Source organism: Staurois parvus, unplaced genomic scaffold, assembly GCF_062004578.1.
Source record: "Staurois parvus isolate SC_StPar_1 unplaced genomic scaffold, SC_StPar_1.0 ptg001162l, whole genome shotgun sequence".
NCBI lineage: Eukaryota > Metazoa > Chordata > Amphibia > Anura > Ranidae > Staurois > Staurois parvus.
Window position 1 is genome coordinate 2,283,926 of NW_028318958.1, and position 21,021 is coordinate 2,304,946.

The following is a 21,021-nucleotide window of genomic DNA, read 5'->3' on the forward strand; positions in this document are numbered from 1 at the left end:
GATCCCCCATTGCCCAGGGGCCCCATGAGTTGTCAGTCCGCCCCAGGTGAGAACTCAGCGATTGCATAACCACTGATCACTGAATTCTCACCGCCGCTCTGAGCAGAGAGTGTTGATTGTCAGTCACCGCTGTCTGCTCCCCAACCCCCCTGAGATCACTGGAGTGCTGGGTTGTGGAGGGGGAGGGAGCAGCTGGCTCAGGTTCTCTGCTCAGGCTGAGCCAGGTGCTGCTCCAGACTCTGGAGTGGATCCTGACTTTAAAGTCGGGATCTCTCCCCAGCCTGGAACCGGCTGAGTGATGGCCACAGGAGTGCAAAACGAACTGCACTCGTTTGATCCACAGAAGTACAGCCAAAAGAGCTTTGTGCTGTACTTCTCCTTTAACTACCAGGCCTTTTTCTGACACTCTTTGTTTATAAAAAAAATCAGTATTTTTTGCTAGAAAATTACTTTGAACCCCCAAACACTATATATATATTTAGCAGAGGTCCTAGAAAATAAAATGGTGGTTATTGCAAATTTTTTTATGTCACGCGGTTTTTGTGCAGCGTTTTTCCAAATGCAATTGTCTTGGTAAAAGTACATTTTAATGAATTAAAAAAACCCACAATGTATATACAACAATTTTTTGGAAATTAAAAGATGATGTTATGCCGAGTAAACCGATACCTAACATGTTATGCTTTTTTACACGTTCGTGGAATGGGGCCAAACCATTGTACTTAAAAATCTCCATAGGTGATGCCTAAAAATTTCTACAGGTTACCAGTTTAGGGTTACAGAGGAGGTCTAGTGCTAGAATTATTGCCCTCACTCTGATGTTTGCGGTGATACCTCACATGTATGGTGCGAATACCATTTACATATGTGAGCCTGACCTACGTATGCATTCACCACTGCGCGCGGGATTAAAAAAAAAGTTATAATTTATTTTATTAAATTTTTTTATGTTTTCTCTGTCCCTAGTCTATTCTATTGGAATATATATACAATCAAAAAACTTAAATACAGGAGTTTTTGCATCAAAGTCAAAAGGGGTCCTTTTTGCATTGAAGTTAATGGGACGCGATTTTGCATTGAAGTCAATTGGACAGAATTTTTCATTGAAGTCAATAGGACACGATTTTGCATTGAAGTGAATGGGATGCGATTTTGAAGTCAATTATCATCTTTTTTTTTCTATTGGCAAAACGTCGTTAACCCTATCTTGGGCTGATAATTTTTGATATATCAGTGCATCACTACAACAAGAAATGTAAACATCCCTTGTGATAACAATTCAGCATGACCGGTCCTCTTGATGGAGAGATCTGGGGTCTATAAGATCCTAAAGCTCTCCTCTACTTTTAAAATCAACAGATCAAAAAACTTTTGGGCCAGAACAGGAAGTGACGTTATGACGTTGCTCTGGTCCTTCTAGATCATAGAGATGAGCAGAGGCCATCTTACCTTCGCTCATCTCTGTGACCAGCCAGCGCCAGCACTGTATCTGTTCCCTGAGCCACCAATCAACCAGGTAAGCCCGGGAACCACCAGAAAGTGACGCCGCTTGGATCACTTTTAACAAAGTCCAGTGCCTGAGGGATAAATAATTCTGGGGTTATGGTATCTAGCTGCAGGCATAACTCCGATATTAAACGTCAAAGTAGTGAGGTATTTTCTTAGGTTAGTACCATAGTAACACTATACTGCTCTGGGGAGGTGATTAGAATTTTGTTTTACACACTATGATCTCTTATAACAGTGATAATCACTGTTATAAGCAACCTCTGTTGTAAATTAATCTATTCATTCAGTGTGTTTTGTTGTGATGAGCTGTGGTTGGCCACAGCTGAACACATGGTACAGATGGGCTATGATTGGCCCTGTCTGTACCATGTAATCACTTTTACCAATCACAATGATTAGCACTGTTTTCCAATTTCATTGTTTTCCAATGCCATGTTATCTGCTGAGATTAGTCACAGCAATCATATGGTACCAACAGCGGTCTGGTACACTGTTCTGTCACCTATGACTGGTGGACAGAGTGGGCAACAGATTGCACTGCAGCTCATCCCTTCTGGGGAATATGTCAGAATTTGAGAAACAGAATATGAGAAGAAATCCCTGCAAATTAAGGGAATCTCTCCCCCCCCCATGTCACCAGAACTAGTGTCCCCATTGGAATATTTCTCCTCTATTATCGTTCTTTGGACAATCCATAATTTGGGATTTTGTTTTACTTTTGCTTTTGATGATAACAATAGAAAAAAAAAATAGAGAGGGTGGATCTCCCTAAACCATTAATTATATTGTTAACTATTATTTTCCAGATTTTTTTTTTTGTTTAATTCTGTTGAAAACATTTTTTAAAGTCTTTATTTTATTTGCAATTAACTTTGCAATGTTTTGTTCCAGAATCATAATTTTTGTGTCATTTTAAACAGGAAAAATAATAGAATAAAATGTATAATTTGTATTTACAGTTGCAGCTAACAAAGGAGAGAGGAGGACATGAGAGATGTCTTTTCAGTTTTGCTAGTGGATTGCATTTAAAAAGAAAATCACTTCAGCAAAACAATATGATCAAGATAAAGCTATGTTTGTCTTAAAAAAGGATATATGTATAATTTTGTTATCTTAACCTGTTGCCATTGGCGTCACCCATGAATGGGCATCACAGAAGTGGGCATTCCTCACTGGAAGCTGGAGCTCTTGATTTAGCATCAACGATTAGGAGCCAAAAGGACTCTTGCTCCTGATCACATGATTGCTGTTACTGGAGATCACAGTTATCACTCTATAAAACTTGCCCCTGCACTCACTTACTGATCTGAATTAAGAAAAAGATACTAGTCAGAGGTGAAAAAAATAGTGTGACAAAAATAATAATCAATAAGGATAACAAAAAGCTAGATCGGGGGCTTGCTCCAGGTTAGTGTCAGTGTCAAGGTCAGGGTCAAAGGTCAGGGACAGTATGTTTTAGGTGTATGAAAAAAACTTTTATTATGCAGTGTCACTGTGTTTTAGGTAGGATAAACAATGTGTACTAATAATACTTTGCCCTACTACAGGTGCAAACGAAAAATACACACATTAATGGTTTTTGCAATGAATGCCATGAATAGGAGAATTTAATTATTTATGGATTCATTTGTTGGTAGATCATGATTATGGCCTGCTGCTGGTGAAAGGGGTCGACTGCCCCAACTCCCTGGAGCCGTGAAGACACGGTAGGTGCTGGACAGAGGTCAGCGGCACTCTGCCCTGCCAGCGCATCAGCTGGAGAGCACAAATTCTCTGCTCTGACTGTTGGGGAGGGAGGATGATCACCTCCTCTCCAGGTCTGTGGAACTGCCACTTGGGAGGAAGGATGACCACCTCCCCTCCTGAACTGTGGATCTGCAGCTGGGGAGGGAGGACAACTTCCTCCCTTCCCTGGTCCCTGAACTGCCGCTGGAGAGATGAGTCAGCTGTTCCAACTCCTGGACTCCCACGGTGGAGCGAGGATGACTTTCTTCACTCTCGAGTCCCTGAACTGCCGCTGGGGAGGGCGAACAACCACCTCCTCTCCCGGACTGTGGATCTGCTGCTGAGGAGGGAGGAAGATCACCTCCTCTCCCTTGTCCTCAGGAACTGCTGTGGGTGTGAGGCAGGGGTTTTGGACCCTCTGTCCAGTTGCCAGCGTTTTTGTTGGCACTGTGTATGAGCAGAGAATGGCGGTAGTCTGCCCCACTGCCAGCGCTTCAGCTGGTGTTAGGAGTTCCACTGTATCAGTCTGCTGCTGGAGAGAAGGGCTGCCCGCTATGGCTCCCTGGAGTTCCGGAAGAGCTGTTGGTGCTGGGCAGAGGTCAGTGATGCTCTGCCCTGATGTCAGCTCTTCTGCTGGGAAGTAAAATGGAAATTCGATGGACTCGCACAAATCCTCCAGGGCCACCAATTGTTGTAGGCTGAGGTCAGCTGTCCCGTCCAAAAGCTCCTGTCCCGGTTGGGTCTGTCACACACTCTATTCTCTATAAAAGCTGTACTCACAATGCAACTCAAAGGCAGGCTTATCAGTACACAGAGTGGGTTAAACTCCGCTGCTATTGCTGGCTGACAGCTCAGATGCAGAGATGGATCGGGCTGCGGGTGAAAAGAACTCTACTCTGCTCCAGACTGATGCCTCACAGGATGCTCCACCCTACACGTTACGTCAACTAGAAACTTATTCCGCTAAGAATGCAAGAACCCCATGAGGGGGTGGAGCATTCTATGCAGATTACAAAACTCATCAATAATAGTTAAAATTGATACAAACATACCAAAACCCGGTAAGGGTATCAAAAGACATAGATCAGACGTCAGTATTAGAAATCTCAGTATTAGATTTTACAAATGCTGCCTAGTAACCATTGCGGCTGAGTGGATTTCTCTGAGGCCTTAATATACCTTGTTTATATTTTTCACTCCAGTGAATATATTTTTTAAGTGACCCCTCTGGCTTTAAAACCGATGATAACATCATTTTTGTAGTGTCCATTTATGGAAGGTTAGCATAACATTATCTACCCTGATCATAATTGCCATTTTTATTGGGGAAGGGGTGTACCATTTTTACTGTCTACATACCTTTCTTAGATCAGGAGACCCCCCTTTTAAGGACTTCCTAGTGGTGTATTATCTTGGTGGGATCCCCCTGCTGACTTGCCTGACACGTGGTTGCTCCATGTGTTATCAACATCTATCCCGACACATTTTGTGCTTTGTAGCTGATACCTCAAGGTATTTATGGATTTATATAACCAACAACCAATAACATTATACTATGTCATATTATGGTATACTTATATCCAACCTTTGTAGTAACTCCTGAAGAAGCGAAACTCTCGTGAAACATGTCGAGTAACTACAGAATGATTACAAATACTGACATCTGATCTATGTCTTTTGATACCCTTACCGGGTTACGGCATTTTTGTATCAATTTTAACTATTATTGACGAGTTTTGTAATCTGCATAGAATGCTCCACCCCTTCCTGGGCGTCTTGCATTCTTAGCGGAATAATCTGTATGCATTGTTATGTAATGGTCTACATTGAAATAATAAAGTGATTTTAAAGATATATTTTTGTTGCAGTGCCTTTAAAGTCCACAGTTTGGCCCTTTTTTATTTTCTTTTGTTCAATTTAATAATCATCATGGGACGTGGCACATAGGAGCCTGTTATGTGACCTTACAGTCTGTGTTGGGTATCTTTCTTTGTTGTTCCTATTCGTAGTTTGAGGTAACAAAGAAAAGACTTTGACTTATTTGTTATTAGTTTAGTTATTTATTACCAAATGAAACCTGGTGTGTCCTGCCAAAATAAGGTATAATTCACCTGGATACATGAAGAAATTGTGGTAATATTTCAGTTTTAGTAACATATGCCAAAAGTTGCAAAACTCCGCTCAGGCGTTAAGATTTGTTTCACCTTCAGGCAGTAAAGGGTTAAGTAATGCCAAGGTTACAGCCAAATGAATAGGCCCATATTAGAAATGAAAAATTTGCTCTGGTCCATGTGGGGTGTATAGGTGTGAGAACTGAAGGGGTTAACAAGTGATCTTTTTTCCCTTTAGCATAATAGGTCCATATTAGCTCATTTGAGGTTTTATCTTGAATATAAATCCTCTCTTGTCTGTTCACATTTCCCTATGGCCCTCGGATCTCCTCATTTCCAAGCTTTGGCACTCTCATTCTTTTACCTTTCCTGGAAAAATGAAGAATGCCAGACGGGGAGTCCCATGGCTTCACTTACCGGAGCCATTCATTACGCTTTGTTTATTGTGTTGTCCGAGTCGTTCTGGAGTTCTTGGGCCCCAATCAGATTAAATCATCTTGAATTGCAGAACTTTATTTGTTAGCTTTGGGGGGAAATCAATAAATAGATGTGCTGTTTCGATCCTGAGGCCAAATAGAGTAGATTGCTTATTCCGGTCTAATAAAAAAAGAAGTCTATTATTTTAAAATGGGGAAACTGCTAAATTTCAGCATACAGTTCGCTTTTTAACTCTTTGTAATGGTATAGCAGCTCATTTTTTAGTTTATTACTTTTCCACTTCAGAAGTTCTTCATAGCTATGTCTGGGCCAATCCTCTATACTACACCATGATGATTGATGGCACAACTTGTACAGCAGCAGAGGAGCTCTTTACTGAATCATTGCAGATGAGTTTTTTGTCCTTGCCCATATCAAAAACAACTATGGTGGGCTGAGGATAGTGGATGTACAGAGGACCTGAGATTTTTTTTTTTAGCTTTGAATACAGTAGGGAAAGTATAGACCTCTCACTTCCTGTATTGAAGATGTAAAAGGAAGTAGGAAGAAATCTCTCCTAAGTGAGGGAAATTGTCCTCTTAGACAGTTGTCAATGGAACTACTGCTCACACTGTAAATTTCATCTCATGTTGTGCTGTGGTGGTCACTGTGGAATTTTGGATTTTCCAATACTTTCTTTCTTGCTGACAGTGGTCACCAGAAAAAAACTGAGACAAAGATAGCAATCAAAACCTGACAGGGTTATGTTCCTTCCCCACTCTATTAAAAACTAAAAGTTTTGGCTATACCTAAACTTTAACACTTTCCAGCTGTCAGGAGATTGAGGCATAACATGGCCTTCGAAGTCATGTGATCATGTGATCAGGAGTCCACCCCACCAACTCCCAAAATTAGAGTGAAATGAATCTTCTGAACTAATGGCCTTCCCTCTCAGCTCTACCGTAAGCCATCTTAAGAGGAGTTTTTCAGGTATCTAGGACCTGGAAGAGAGGGGCAACTTATATGTGCACACGTGGAAGAATTTCTGCATGTACACACAGCTTCTGGCAGATTGTCATTATACCATTCGGCAGCGTTTGTGCATGCACACACAGATCTGCCGCACATGCACCACAAAGTTGCGGCCTAGTAACACATTTCCTCCTGGGATACCAATGACATGGCAGTCCCATGAGGCTCGGGATAGCCTGGAAACCTTGAAGTGCTGCATAGCTATCATTATAGCTACCATATTGGTCACTGTATTGGGGGCATATCCAGCCCAAACAAGGGACATCAGCTGTACACATGTATGGTAGCATTCAAGCCCACTACTGTGGTGCCATGTACAGTATATGCATATGGCTGGCATTAAGGGGTTAAAGGGGAACTCTAGGAAAGGAGATTTTTATTATTTATGGTGTGTTAAAATATTACCTTAGGTGTATGCCATGTCTGGATCACTTGTCCTTTAAAATGAATACTTTTCTTCATACCAGATAGTACAGCCAATGTGTACAGCTGCGGACATGAGATATCCAACTCTCATACATTGAAGCGCTTATGTTGATTATCTGTCCCCCTGTCGCTTTGACCATTCACAAAACACCATGTATTCTGTAACAAAATAGAGGTACCATAAAAATTGAGTTTATATAATGAAAGTGTAATTTAAAAAAAATAATTATACAGTATACAAATTGTTCTCTGAAATTTCTAAAATGACTGTTAGTCTGGATGGAGGTACATTGGATGAAAGCCATCAGCCTTCGAACCCTGACTCACAGCAGTCTGTAATTTAGACCAGACCTAATGGCTTGCATTAGGATTTGCCTTGATTCCCAAATGCACTCAGCAAAGTATTTTATTTTAAATGCTCCCAGTGTAAGGAAGGACTAACTCATTTTCAAATTACTTTCAGTTAAATCATTCCGATTTGGAAATTTGTTTTGGATTAGCAGAAACTCATAAGCCGGAATTAAAAAATCAGCTGCAGGATGGTAAAATATTATAAAAACAGTTTTTTTGTAAAGAGTTAGAAACGTATCTTTTAGATAAAGCATGAAGAATTATTGTCAATTATTACAAAGTTTCTGTTTCCTTTTATATTGCATTTTCAGCTTCTCCTTAACGTGAGAAGAGTGTCCAAATGTTCAACTCTAGTTGGACTGGCAGATAGGAAACACCAGCAGTAAGTAGGTAAAACATGTTAGCAACCTGAATTAGCTGCCAGTTCCCACCAAGCTGGACATGAATTCCACCCTGATTTTTCACAAGATAGAGTACATACATACCTGTCCCTAGACAGAAACATTTTTTGTGTCCTAACATGCTCCAGGCCTGAGGCCCACTTCTGTCACAATACTCAGTTTCCCAGCCCAAGGTCCACCTTCTTAAATAAAGAATGTCCACAAAGGATGATTTTTCAATGATTTACTGAAGAACATCATAGGCACGAACTAGGCCCAATAGCTTCTCAAATTCACCATCTCTCATTTACAGTGTTGGCAAGCACAGAGGTAAGACGTGTCTTGTAGTTGGTTACTAAGCTTGCACACATCTCAGGAGAGATTTTGGTCCACTCTTGTTTACAGTTCTTCCCTAAATCCTTAAGGTCTCTTGGCTGTCACTTGGCAACTTGAAGTTTTAGCTCCCTCCATACATTTTCTATAGGATTAAGTCTGGAGACTGGCTAGGCCACTCCATGACCTTAATGTGCTTTTTCTGGAGCCACTCCTTTATTTCCTTGGTGGTATGTTTTGAGTCATTGTCATGCTGGAAGACGCATTGACCGATCTTCAGTGTTCTGGCTGAGGAAAGAAAGTTCTTATCCAAGATTTTACAATACATGGCCCTATCCTATGGCCCCTCAATGCGGCAAACTTGGCCTGTACCTTTAGCAGAGAAACAGCCCCAAAGCATAATGTTTCCACCTTCATGCTTGACTGTAGGGATGGTGTTCTTTGGGTCACAGTTAGTATTTTTCTTCCTCCAAACCTGGGGAGTCCAGTTAATGCCAACTAGCTCAATTTTGGTCTCATTGGAACACTGCACTTTTTCCCAATCCTTCTCTGAAGCATTTAGATGTTTATTCACAAATGTCATACAGGCCTGTACATATGCCTTCTTGAGGAGGGAGACCTTGTAGGCCGTGCAGGATTTCAGTCCATGGCAGCGTATTGTGTTACCAATGGTTTTTTGGTGACTGTGGTCCCAAATGTCTTGAGATCATTCACAAGCTCCTCCTGCGTAGTTCTGGACTGATCCCTCACTTTTCTCATCATAATCCTTACCCCAAGGAGGTGAAATTATGCATGGTGCTCCAGACCGATGGCGATCAATGGTTATTTTGTATTTCTTCCATGTGCAAATAATCGCTCCAACAGTTTTCTCCTGCTAACCAAGCTTCTTGCTGATGGTCTTGTAGCCCATCACAGCCTTGTGCAGGTCTACAATCTTGTTCCTGACAGCCTTTGACAGCTCCTTGGTCTTGCCCATAGTGCTGCTCAAGAAAGAGATTCTGAGGACAGGTGTCTTTTACACACATAACGAGTTGTCATTAGGAGCGCCTTCTTAAATTGACAGGACTAATATCTGTGTACCACATGAGCAAATAGCCAATCTGTGGGAGCCAGAATTATTGTTGGTTGGTAGAGGATCAAATACTTATTTTGCTCACTGAACTGCAGCTCAATATATTACATTTGTATCATGTTTTTTCTAGATTTTTGGTTGATATTCTGTCTCTATCATTTAAAATACACCTGTGATAAAAATTGTAGTCCCTTCATTTCTGCGTAAGTGGGCAAACTTACAAAATCTGCAGACGATCAAATAATTATTTTCCCCACTGTACACTGAAAAAATATATATGGAAACAGCATTACCCATTGTATTTCTGTCCATCCAGTTCTAAGATATACAGTACGCAGCTCTACAAAGCACAGTCCTGTCTGGCAGAGCAGGAGACCTGTTTTCTTTGCTGCTATTAAGTAATATTAACATGCCTTTGTTCCCCAATCTGTGACTTGACATTGAAAGGAGAATCAGCAAACTGATATGCCCATCTCTCATCTCTTTGCATTGTCTTCTTATCACCATGTAGCTTATCAGCCTATGAGCACTGCGGCACAACTGATTGGCTCTTTGTGCTGCTTCTCCCTCTCTCCCTCTGAGTTCTGCTGCACAAGGGCTGCAAGAGGTTGATACCATGTTATATTCAGGTACTTATACTGTATTTTAAAAATACATTTAATTATTTCATCATTAATTTAGAGCTGCATTAATTTGTGAGTTTTATATCAGCTTGTAGTTCAGCTTTAATTAAAATAAAGTAACTTTGATGGGATACATCCAAAAGGTTTTCCTCATTAGAATGATCTACTGGACTGACATTATAACCTTGAAGACATGAAAGGGATGCCAGGGAGCCCATATTCCTTACAACATTAGTTTATCTTCCTGACTCTGAGCTCTGCTGTTAGCTATAATGTCAAGGTAGAATCAGTGGGCATTAAATAAAAATTCATCATTCTGGTCTGTTCATTTGTGATATTTGCAGTTTGATAGGACTTTATTTCTCTGTACATTCATTATTAAATTTGTAAATGTTCTCAGTAAGATGTAAAGAACATGTAAAAATTACCTAAGGTCTTCACTAGACCCAAAGTCAACTAAATATTTTTTTATATTATGCAGAATCATCACAGATTTTCAAACCCTTATGAAAATCCTGTCATTTCATTGGATGCAATGGAAACCCATCTTGTAGTACTTTTACTGACATTTATAAAGTATAGGTGGCCACGTTTACTTACCTGATCCTCTGATCCCACAGCAAATTGTGTTCCCCCCACGCTTCAGCGGTGGACTGATCCTTGGTGTCATTGCATCCAATGCAGGACTAAGTATCCTGCCTTGGTCTTGATGACATCAGGACCCTAGGCTGCTGGAACATGGGGGAGAAGAAGTTGCAGGGACCATGCTAGCTGCAGAGAGCAGTAAAGGATCAGGCAAGTAAATCTTCAGTTTTTGTTCCCTAAACTAAAGCAAGGAATTAACCCTTGCAATGCAGACAGAGGCTCAGTGCAAGGAGTCATTTTTATAGTTGGCCAGACTTGGCCTTTAAAGTGTATCTAAAGGTACAATTTTTTTGGGGTAAAGTGATTAGGGATTGGGTTTCATTTCTGTCTGTGACACCCACAAATTCTCCTCCCCCCCTCCTCCTCCCCATTAAGGAGGTTCATCTTTTCTATGTGTCCTGGTGACCATTGGGACTAAAAGTGAAGGAGAATCCACAATTCTCCCTCCCCTTCTCCTTCCCCGTTAAGGAGGTTCACCCTTTATATGTGTCCTGGTGATCACTGTAACTAAAAGTGAAAGAAAATCCACAATTTTGAGTTTCCACCTGAGGGGAATAGAGGAGAAATAATCCACTGGGGCAACTTGTTCTGGCAACAACTAAGAGGATATTTATCTTGCTATTGAGAAATTTGGGGGTTGATTTTCTAAAGGCAAATAGGCTGCTCACTTTGCAGGGAAATTGACAATTTGTAAGGGAATTTTTCCATATCATATTGAATGTGGTTAAAAACCACTTTGCAAAGAATATCCAGTCACATACAAGAAAAAAACAGACAGCGTAGCTTCCCTGAATTTGCAAAACTAATGAAAAATTCCCATGCAAAGTGAACAGCTTATTTGTCTTTAGTAGATCAACCTCTTTGCCTCACTTGTTGTTGCAATGGCCCTTATGTATGTGAAGATGTTGAGGGACCAGGCACAGGCCTGGAGCCCTGGGAGAAGAGTTCAGCACCAACTGTGATGGTGGGAGGTGTTGCCATCTACTGAAATAGTGCATTTGTGTTCTGTTCAAGATGAATGAATGTGCAGCACCGTGGTGTTGGAGTAACATGCAGTAGATATGTACACGACAAACAAATTTGTTTAGTTTTATAGTGATTACTTCGTTAAGTCAATATTTTTATTTTGTCATGTTCTTTATATTGGAATAATTCTTTTTCTGAATTTGTTTTATATATTCGGGGTTTGTTTCTTATTTTCAGTGTTCTGAATCGATTCATATTTTTGGAAGTTATTTCAGAATATTTGTATCCATGCATTATATCGTTATGTTATTTCAGTTGCTTCAGACATTAAAGTGTTACTAAACCCACAACAGTAAAATCAGTCTGTATATGCAGTAAATTCAGAATGCACGCTTGTTATAATCACTTTTGAACCTAAGGAGATATTTCTCCATATTGAGTAAAAAAGGATGTTTTATCCTGTCTTCTTTGATCCTCCCATTTTTCCAGTGTTTCATAAATATCTACTGTAGAACATTGTTGTGGAGACACTCTTCACATGCTCAGTTTGGTGTGTATGGCTAGAGAGTTTTTTTTTTCTTAGGAGAGTGCATGTAATCAGTACAAGGCCAATCGGCACTGTCCAGATAGAGGTCAGGGGTTCTGCATCCTCCTACAGGAGAATGAAAACTCCTCCTACAAGCTGTAATCAGTGCTGTGCTGGACACTGATAGAAGTCACAAAACTGCTATATACTGCTGATGAGAAAAGGTATTTAGCAGTTTATATTTACTAAAATGATTGCATTTCCATGTTGTGTGTACTGTGGAAGACCAGATATAGTGAATGCAGGGTCCTGGGTTTAGGAACACTTTAAGGCATGGTTCACACTGCTTCGACCCCAAAAGACATGCAACTTACAGTGCGACTTGCATTGTGACTTGTTTGCAACTTGATGTGACTTCAACACGAATTTGACCCTGGCTTTGGCTGTAACAATACAGAGCGTGACACATATTATTGAACTTATGAAATCCTCTGAAGTCACAAACGAATGAATATGAGTGAATTTGTTATTTTTGTTATGATTTATTTTGGATTTGTTGAAATTCGTAACCATTGTGATTAGGAGATTCAGATACATCTGTAACAAAACGAATGACACATGTCCAACATGCAGTAAAATTTGATTTTTACTGGACAATACTGGAACAAGAACATTCAATTGAGTGTTAAGGACCTCTAGAAAGTTGTTTCTCATGCCTAAAGTTGGCCATACACCTTTAGATCTTCCATAAATGACATGTAAAAACCTACCTGAATAGTTACAGATAGTTTGGGTTGTACATACAATTGGTAGATCTGAAAAAATTTTTTATACAAATTGCACATTCAGATTTCAAGGTCAGCGTTAGGCTTGCCAGATGCTGGCTACAAGTGGAAAGAATTTTCATACATTTTCCTTAGATTTTTTTCGATTTTACATATTAAAATAATAAAAAAAAGCCTTTTTTTCTGAATATGATAAGTGAATATACAGAATATGTAAAAATTACAATCTAAATAAAAGTGAGGTGTGCTATTAAGTAAAGCAGAAAGAACAAGCAAAGAAGTCCATAGTAACCAATCAGATTCCAGAAGCCTTGGAAGTGCAAAAAGAATTTTAATTAGTTGGTATGGATTCCTCCACCTTTCATCACTAGATAACCCTATGTGTGAGACATGGACTGGAACAGGTTTTGCTTTTTTTAATTTTTTTTCCTAGATAAAGAATAAAAAACAAAAGAACGTAATCAGGAAACATCTTTCTCCCATTCTGTTTTATGAAATGCCGAATCCGAGGAACAAACATTTCAGGCGAGATCCTTCAGACGCACAATTATAGAGATAAAGTCGGCTGATTTGCATATAACACATATTTCTCCTAATTTACATAAGACATTATGTAAACACCTGCTGCATAGGTTTTTTTTTTTCTTTTTCTTCCTTTCGTTGGTAGATTAGCCCAATCTTCCATTCCATCAAAGCGTGAAAAAGTACTTTTTGACAAAGTGCATCATTTCATGCTCGCTGCAGTAACAGAACCCCAGCTAATGGATTTCATGCAGATTCTCACAGCTTTATGCCAGGGGAAACAGATGCTGGCGACTGGAGAAAAAGCTATTAGGATTTCATGCACATCAATATCCAATAAGTTGATTAGTTGCCTGCCATTTTCTGCTTTTTGGGTTGTGTGGTATGTACAGGGGTAATAGGTCCTCTAAGCTCACAGATTTATAGTGGCTTGGTCTGCTAGGAATTCATGTCATTTATCTATGTAATACAGGTATTTATAGCACCAACAATTTATGTAGTGCTTTACATATACTGTAGATTCATATCAGTCCCTGCCCTTGAAGAGCTTCCAATCTAAGTTCCCTGTCTCACGTGCATACTTGTTGGGTAGGTGCAGCGTGGTCCGGAGACAGTTATCACACAGAGGCCCAGAGTGTAGTAACCGATGTATTGAAGAACTTGAAAATAATACAACAGCCCGGCGGAGAGCTCACAGGACCGGGAACTTACAATCAAGTCAACAGTAGTAGGTCAGAACTGAAGACAGCACTTGCCAGTCCAACCCAAGAGGGAGCTTAGCCCTGCTCTTTCCCTACTCCTTCCAGAATCCCTCCCTACCACTAGTTCTGTCCCTGACAAATGGGAATGCTCTCCCTATACTAGCCATTTTGCAAATGCTCACCAAAACCTGGGGACAGGGACTTAAACAGACTTTCCCTTGACTTCTCCAGCTGCAGTTCCGCTCCAAACGAGCACCACCTACAGTGGAGAAAACAGACTGCACCTGCTTACTTACTAGGGCCAATTTAGAAAGGAGCCAATTAACCAACCATTATGTCTTTGGAGTGTTAGAGGAAACCCATGAAAACATAGGAAGAACATGCAAACATCATGCAGGCAATGTTGTGGTTGACATTTGAATCAGTGATCTTTGAAGTGCTAACCACTAGGCCACCATGCTGCCCTGGTAAAGGCTTTAAAGTGGAGGCAAGGGCTGGTTGTATAGGACGCCGAGTTGCGAAAGAGCAAAAGAAAATCCAGACTTGCTATATGAAGATGTGTGCCGTAGTCTGTTGGAAGACAGGACATCCAGTTGATGGGAACTTGGGTCAATGTTATTAGCATTTTTAAGTATATTTATTATTATTTTTATATATTTTTAAATTCTTGACAGTATGAAAAATGCTTTACAGATAAAAATTGTATACAGGCCACCATGCTGCTCTGCTAAAGTCACCTAGGTAGAGGGGAGGGCTTGTTGTATAGGATACCAGGTTACGAAATGGCAAAAGAAAGTCCAGACTTGCTGTATGAAGAAGATGTGTGCCGTAGTCTGTTGCAAGACAGGGCATCCAGTTAATGGGGACTTGCGTCAATGTTATTAGCATTTCTGAGCATATCTATTATTATTTTTATATATTTTTTAATACTTGACAGTATAAAAAATGCTTTACAGATAAATATTTTATACAGGCCACCATGCTGCTGTGCTAAAGTCTCCTAGGTGGAGGGAAGGGCTGGTTGTATAGGACGCCAGGGTATGAAAGGGCAAAAGAAAGTCCAGTCTTGCTGTATAACAAAGGTGTGTACCGTAGTCTGTTGGAAGTCAGGGCATCCAGGTGAATGGGACTTGGGTCAATTTTATGCTCATTTTTAAGCGTATTTATCATTATTTTATATATTTTTTAATTCTTGACAGTATAAAAATGCTTTACAAATAAATATTTAATACAGGCTGCGCTCATAATATTGTTTATTTCTCAGCGCATTCATCATTTCCTGAAGAGAAAGTACAGCAGTATGCTATTGCTCTGTGGCTCACTCTTTCATTGACACCCAATACAGAGACACACATTGAGGACTATTTATGTAAAATGTGCTATGCGAATGTGTCAGCATTCATACAGCCATTGCGAATAGTACCAAAAATGGGTCTAATATGTTTCTTTCCTATCCTGGTCATCTAGTGACTTTAATGAGGTATTTCAGGAAAAAACACATTATGTTATTATATTATGTTTATTACATGTTGAAATATTTCTCAGAATACTGAGCAATGTGCTCTTATTTTGTGCAAACAATTCCACCCAACTATAGGATTGTTCCCTAAAGAATTTTTTGAAATACTAAGGATTACAAATGCTGTTGTATAAGTCATATCCACTTGACAACCAAGCCTTTTCTGGCACTTTTGTTTACATGTAACAATCAGTTATTTTCTAGGAATTTTCTTAGAACCCCAAACATTATATATTTTTTTCAAAGCAGAGGCCCTAGAGAGTAAATTGGTGGGTGTTAAAATGTATTAATGTCACATGGTATTTGTGCAGGGGTTTTTCAAACACAATTTTTTTGGAAAAAATACACATGAACACCATATAATGCCCAATTGTTTGGTAAAATATAAAAGATTATATTACGCTGAGTAAATAGATACCAAACATGTCACGCTTTAATATTGTGCATGCCTATGCAACGGTGACACATTATGTACATTTTTCTATTCATTGGTGACACTTTATAGTGATTTTAAAGGCTTAATTAAAAAAAAAAAATTACAAACATGTCTATACTTACCTGCTCTGTGCAGTGGTTTTGCATAGAGCAGCCTGGATCCTCCTCTTTTTGGATCCGATGCTTCTGGCCCCTCCCACCTGTTGGGAGCTTGCTATGGGAGCACCCAACAGATACACACATGGAGCCATGGTTTGGCCCTGCCCCTTCTCTCTTCTCATTGGCTCACTGACCTTGATTGACAGTAGTGGGAGCCAATGGCTCCTGTTGCTGTCTCAGCCAATGAGGAGAGGGAGTCTTGGGATAGCTGAGACTCCAGTGCACATCGCTGGATCGAGAGGGGGGCTTAGGTGAGTATTTGGGGGGCTGGGGGGATGCTGCACAGGGAAGATTGTTTACCTTCATGCAAAGAATGAATGAAGGTAAAAAACCTTGAGCCTTTACGACAACTTTCAAAGCCTTTACAGGTTATAACTTTAGATTTCCACAGGAGGTCAAGTGATAGAATTACTGCTCATGATCCAACGTTCACAGGGACACGTGTGAGACAATCACTGTTTGCATTCGTGCGGGCCAAAGCATGCGTTCACCTTTGCGCGCAAGCATGGGGGGATGGGGCTTTTTTTTTCTTTATTTTTAAAAAAATATATAATTACTATTTTTACACTGTTTCTTTAATTTTGTTTATCACTTTTATTGTTATCACGGGATATTTATATTCCCTGGGATAACAATAAAAGTGATTAAAAAAAATAGCAATAGGCAGTGACAGGTACTCATTATGGAGAGATCTGGGATCTATTAGACCCCAAATCTCTTCTTTGCCCTTAAAAGCATTTGATTACACCAAGATTGGTGCAATCGGATGCTTTTCCTTTTTAAAAATGGTGCTGTTTACATCTGGGGGAACCAGAAGTGATGTATGCCCATCACTTCCGGTTTCCTATATCATAGAGGCGACCAGAGTTGTTCCAGTCTCTGATTACCTCTGTGATCAGCCAGCGGAAGCACCAGCTGGTCGCTTGGGTCTCCCAGTGGGATTTGATAGCCCAAGAAAGCTGCAGAAGGCAACGGGAGGAGGAGTTCCCTCCGCTGCTTGTAAAAGTGATCCAGAGGCTAATTAGCTGCTTGTATTGCATTTACAAGAAAGCAGAAGGTTGACTGTAAAAAACTACCCTGGGATAATGCCTGGGGCTGTAGACATCATCCCGGTATAACCACTCAAACTGCAGCGAAGTGTGGTGCTGAAGTGGATATATTTGGGCATTTCCTAAAGCACAGAGCAAGATTCCTTATGAGGTGTTGATACAACACATTTTATCTGTATTTTGGGTGGAATCTGACCCATAGAACTCGTCACATTGCACAGTTTTATACAAAAAAATTAATGGACCTGCATTTGAATGAGCTAACCTCTCTTTTGTATTGGAAGTGCTTATGGTTTATTAACTAAAGGTATTTATATAGTGCTGACATACTAAGTACCGTTCATTCACTTCAGTCCCTGCCCTTAGGAGCTTACAATCTAAGCTCCCTATCTCTCATACTAGGGTCAATTTAGACAGAACAGGAGCCAATTATCCAACTAGAAACCAGAGCACCCAGAGGAAAACTACACAAGCACAGGGAAAACTTGCAGACTCAATACAGATAGTAGGGTTGGGGCACTAGTGTTGCCCAAGAATTCTGCTGCTGTAAGGCAGAAAAGCTAATCGCTAAATCACTGTGCTGAACCTGTTAAACGTACATAACACCCATCAGGCTATAGCAATTTGCACGTGTTAGGAGTCTATATTTTATGTATAAAGTTTATATATCGTTTGCATGTCTACATGGAGAATTGATTTTATAGGAAAAGCAATAAAAATTTTATGTTTTACTAACATTGTATTTGGAACTGAAATCAAAAATTATGTATCTAATGAATAAAGTAATTTGTTGTATCAGTTCACTAAGTGCAAAAAAAAATACCTGTTGATCCTGCCAGAAATCCAGTGCTGTTATGTGCACTCTCCAGTGCTATGCAAGCAATAACATCAGCCCTGCCCTCTTCTGTGTGATCTACAGAACACATATCTTCCTATATTATGGAGATAAGGAGAGGGGGAGGTGCTCTCTAGCTCTAAGATACTTCCTTTTCTAGGGTAATGCTGCTTCCACATACAGTACGGTGAATGAGCATTGTCACCCTGGGACAGGAAGTGTGCCACTGGAAGGATCACTGGGGAAAAGTAAAGCTGGCCATACATTTGCAGAATTTTGTTTTCAGAATGTTCATTCAATTTGGCTAAATGGTTAGCACTTCTGCTTGGCAGTACTAGGGTTGTCGGTTTAAATTCCAACCCAGGGGCGGACTGACAACTCATGGGGCCCCCGGGCAATAGGGGATCATGGGGCCCCTGTGTCCTCGCCCAAACTCAAAAAAGCCTATGAAAAAGGTACAAGGGGCATCTCATGGGGCCCCCTACTGTCCCCGGGCCCTCAGGCAGTGCCCGAGTTTCCCAATGGTCAGTTTGCCCCTGATCCAACCACAACACCACCTTCACACAGTTCTCCCTGTGCCTGCATGCATTTCCTCCGGTTTCCTTCCACACTCTAAAGACATGCTGGTAGGTTAATTGGCCCTAGTATGAATGTGAGTTACGGACCTTAGATTGTAAGCTCTTTGAGGGTTGGGGACTGATGTGAATGTACAATATACTGTATGTAAAGCACTGCTTAAATTGACAGCGCTATATAAGTACCTGTAATAATGAATTTTCTAATGGGGTTAGTGAGGTCAAATCAACAACTGTTTTTCGACTGTAGTCACGATAAACTTGGAAGAAGCATGGAAAATGTTTCACAATTGAAATTCTACTGTAAATATGATTTATGTTTGGGAAAAATTGTACGTATAGAGCATGTTCTAGGCACAAAATAAACCCGATTAATATGTCTGGAATTCCATCGAAGATGAAATTTCAAGGGCTTTTGGACAAAATTAGTTGACTCAATGATGGCAAGATCAAATGCTCGGATGAACGATTTTTCAGAATTTCCATACAAACGTTCAAAGGAAATTCTACTTCTGTATGGCCAGATTTAAAGAGAATAGCCTGATCAAAGAAGACAAATGTAGCCACCACATCTAAGGACAGTAAGGGGTTTGTAGGGTGCTCTCCGACGGTATGACCTCCAGGAGAAAAGGATCTTGGACATCCAGTGGATGGAAGGGAGACCAGATGAAAAGGGAGCACGCTGTGCACTGGAGCAGCTCTTCAAGGGTGGAAGCAGACTCTATTAAAGTAAATAGCAAGGAAGGCACCTCTAAGTGCCGTATGCAGCAGTTTATTGAGCAGTAAAGGTTAAAAGCACTTACAAGATAGCAGTCAGATAAAAGTTCATCAGCGATAACGCCAGGGAGACACACTGAGCCGACCAGCGGTGGTGAGTGTGGTGGAACACACGGGCAAGAAGGCTACCATACTTCCAGGAGAGGCTTGGAACACACACACTGGAAGTGACATCAAGGCGATGGTAATGCGTTTCAGACCGAATGGTCTGAGGAAGGAGCGTCTGCACATGCTCTGAAATGCATTACCACCCCCTTGATGTCACGTCCTGCGTCATCTTTCCCGTGTGTTCCACCACACTCACTACTGCTGGTCGGCTCAGTTTTGTGTCTCCCTGGCATTATACTGTATCTGATGAGCTTTTATCTGACTGCTATCTTGTAAGTGCTTTTAACCTTTACTACTCTACAAACTCATACTGCACTTAGAGGCACCTTCCTTGCTATTTACATCTAAGGACTGGTAATCTGCAATACAACATTTATTTTCTTGGGGTTAGATATGTCTTAAAGTGTAACTCCACGTGTCTTGTCATTTTAAATAGGTCGTTTCAACCAAGCTGGTCCAAATGAACATTTTGCTTTACTAACAGGTGCGCCCGCTCTCAGCTCTGTAAAAAGTGTATGTTGGATCAGCTACATATAGTATACAGTGCTACATTCCGGCAGCGGTACAGAAACTTTCTATCCTGAACTGGGCTGAGCGTTTCGTATTTCTTCAATGAATACAACGCTTCCCTTGATTAACTCAAGTGGAAATTGTGATGTCATCTGCCTGCCTCTCTGCCTTTCTGTAAGTGGTTGGGCAGTGCTCATCCCAACTCGGATATTGTTGCAAGAGTAGGACAGGAAGTCCCCATCCTGCTGCCAGAGTACAGCGCTGTAAAGTGTGTATGTGTTGGTGAAGAAAAAAGCTTGTTTGAACCAGCTTGGTCCAACTAAACTATATAAAGACATAAGAAACCTGGAGCTAGGCAGTACTGCAGTACAGCTGCAGCTTTTGCCAGATAGTGCTAGAAGTGGTTGGGCAGTGCTCATCCCAACTCGGATATTGTTGCAAGAGTAGGACAGGAAGTCCCCATCCTGCTGCCATAGTACAGCGCTGTAAATTGTGTATGTGTTGGTGAAGAAAAAAGCTTGTTTGAACCAGCTTGGTCCAGCCAAACACCATCCACCTACTACTTGTCTGCCTTCCTGCAATTGGTTGAGCAGTGCTGAACCCAACTCAGATTTTGTTGCAAGAGTAGGACAGGAAATCCCCATCCTGCTGCCAGAACACAGAGTTGTAACGTGTGTATGTGTTGGTGAAGGAAATAGCTCGTTTGAACCATCTTGGTCCAAATAAACTATATAAAGACATACGAAACCTGGAGCTAGGCAGTACTGCAGTACAGCTGCAGCTTTTGCCAGATAGTGCTAGAAGTGTATTAAATGGTTGCATTTGTCACCTGAAATTGCTATTCCCTGAAGTATATTTTTTAAATTAATTCAATTCTGTCCTGGATCAAATTTAAAGATAACCCTGTAGTAATCATGTTTTTTTTTTTTT

The 21,021-nt window shown here is 40.6% G+C and overlaps 1 protein-coding gene across 4 annotated transcripts in view; it reads left to right on the top strand.

Moving 5' to 3' along the window:
• GRIK1 (glutamate ionotropic receptor kainate type subunit 1) overlaps positions 1–21,021 on the top strand; it is a 574,449-nt gene that overhangs the window by 301,136 nt on the left and 252,292 nt on the right. The gene's annotated exons all lie outside the window — the stretch shown is intronic.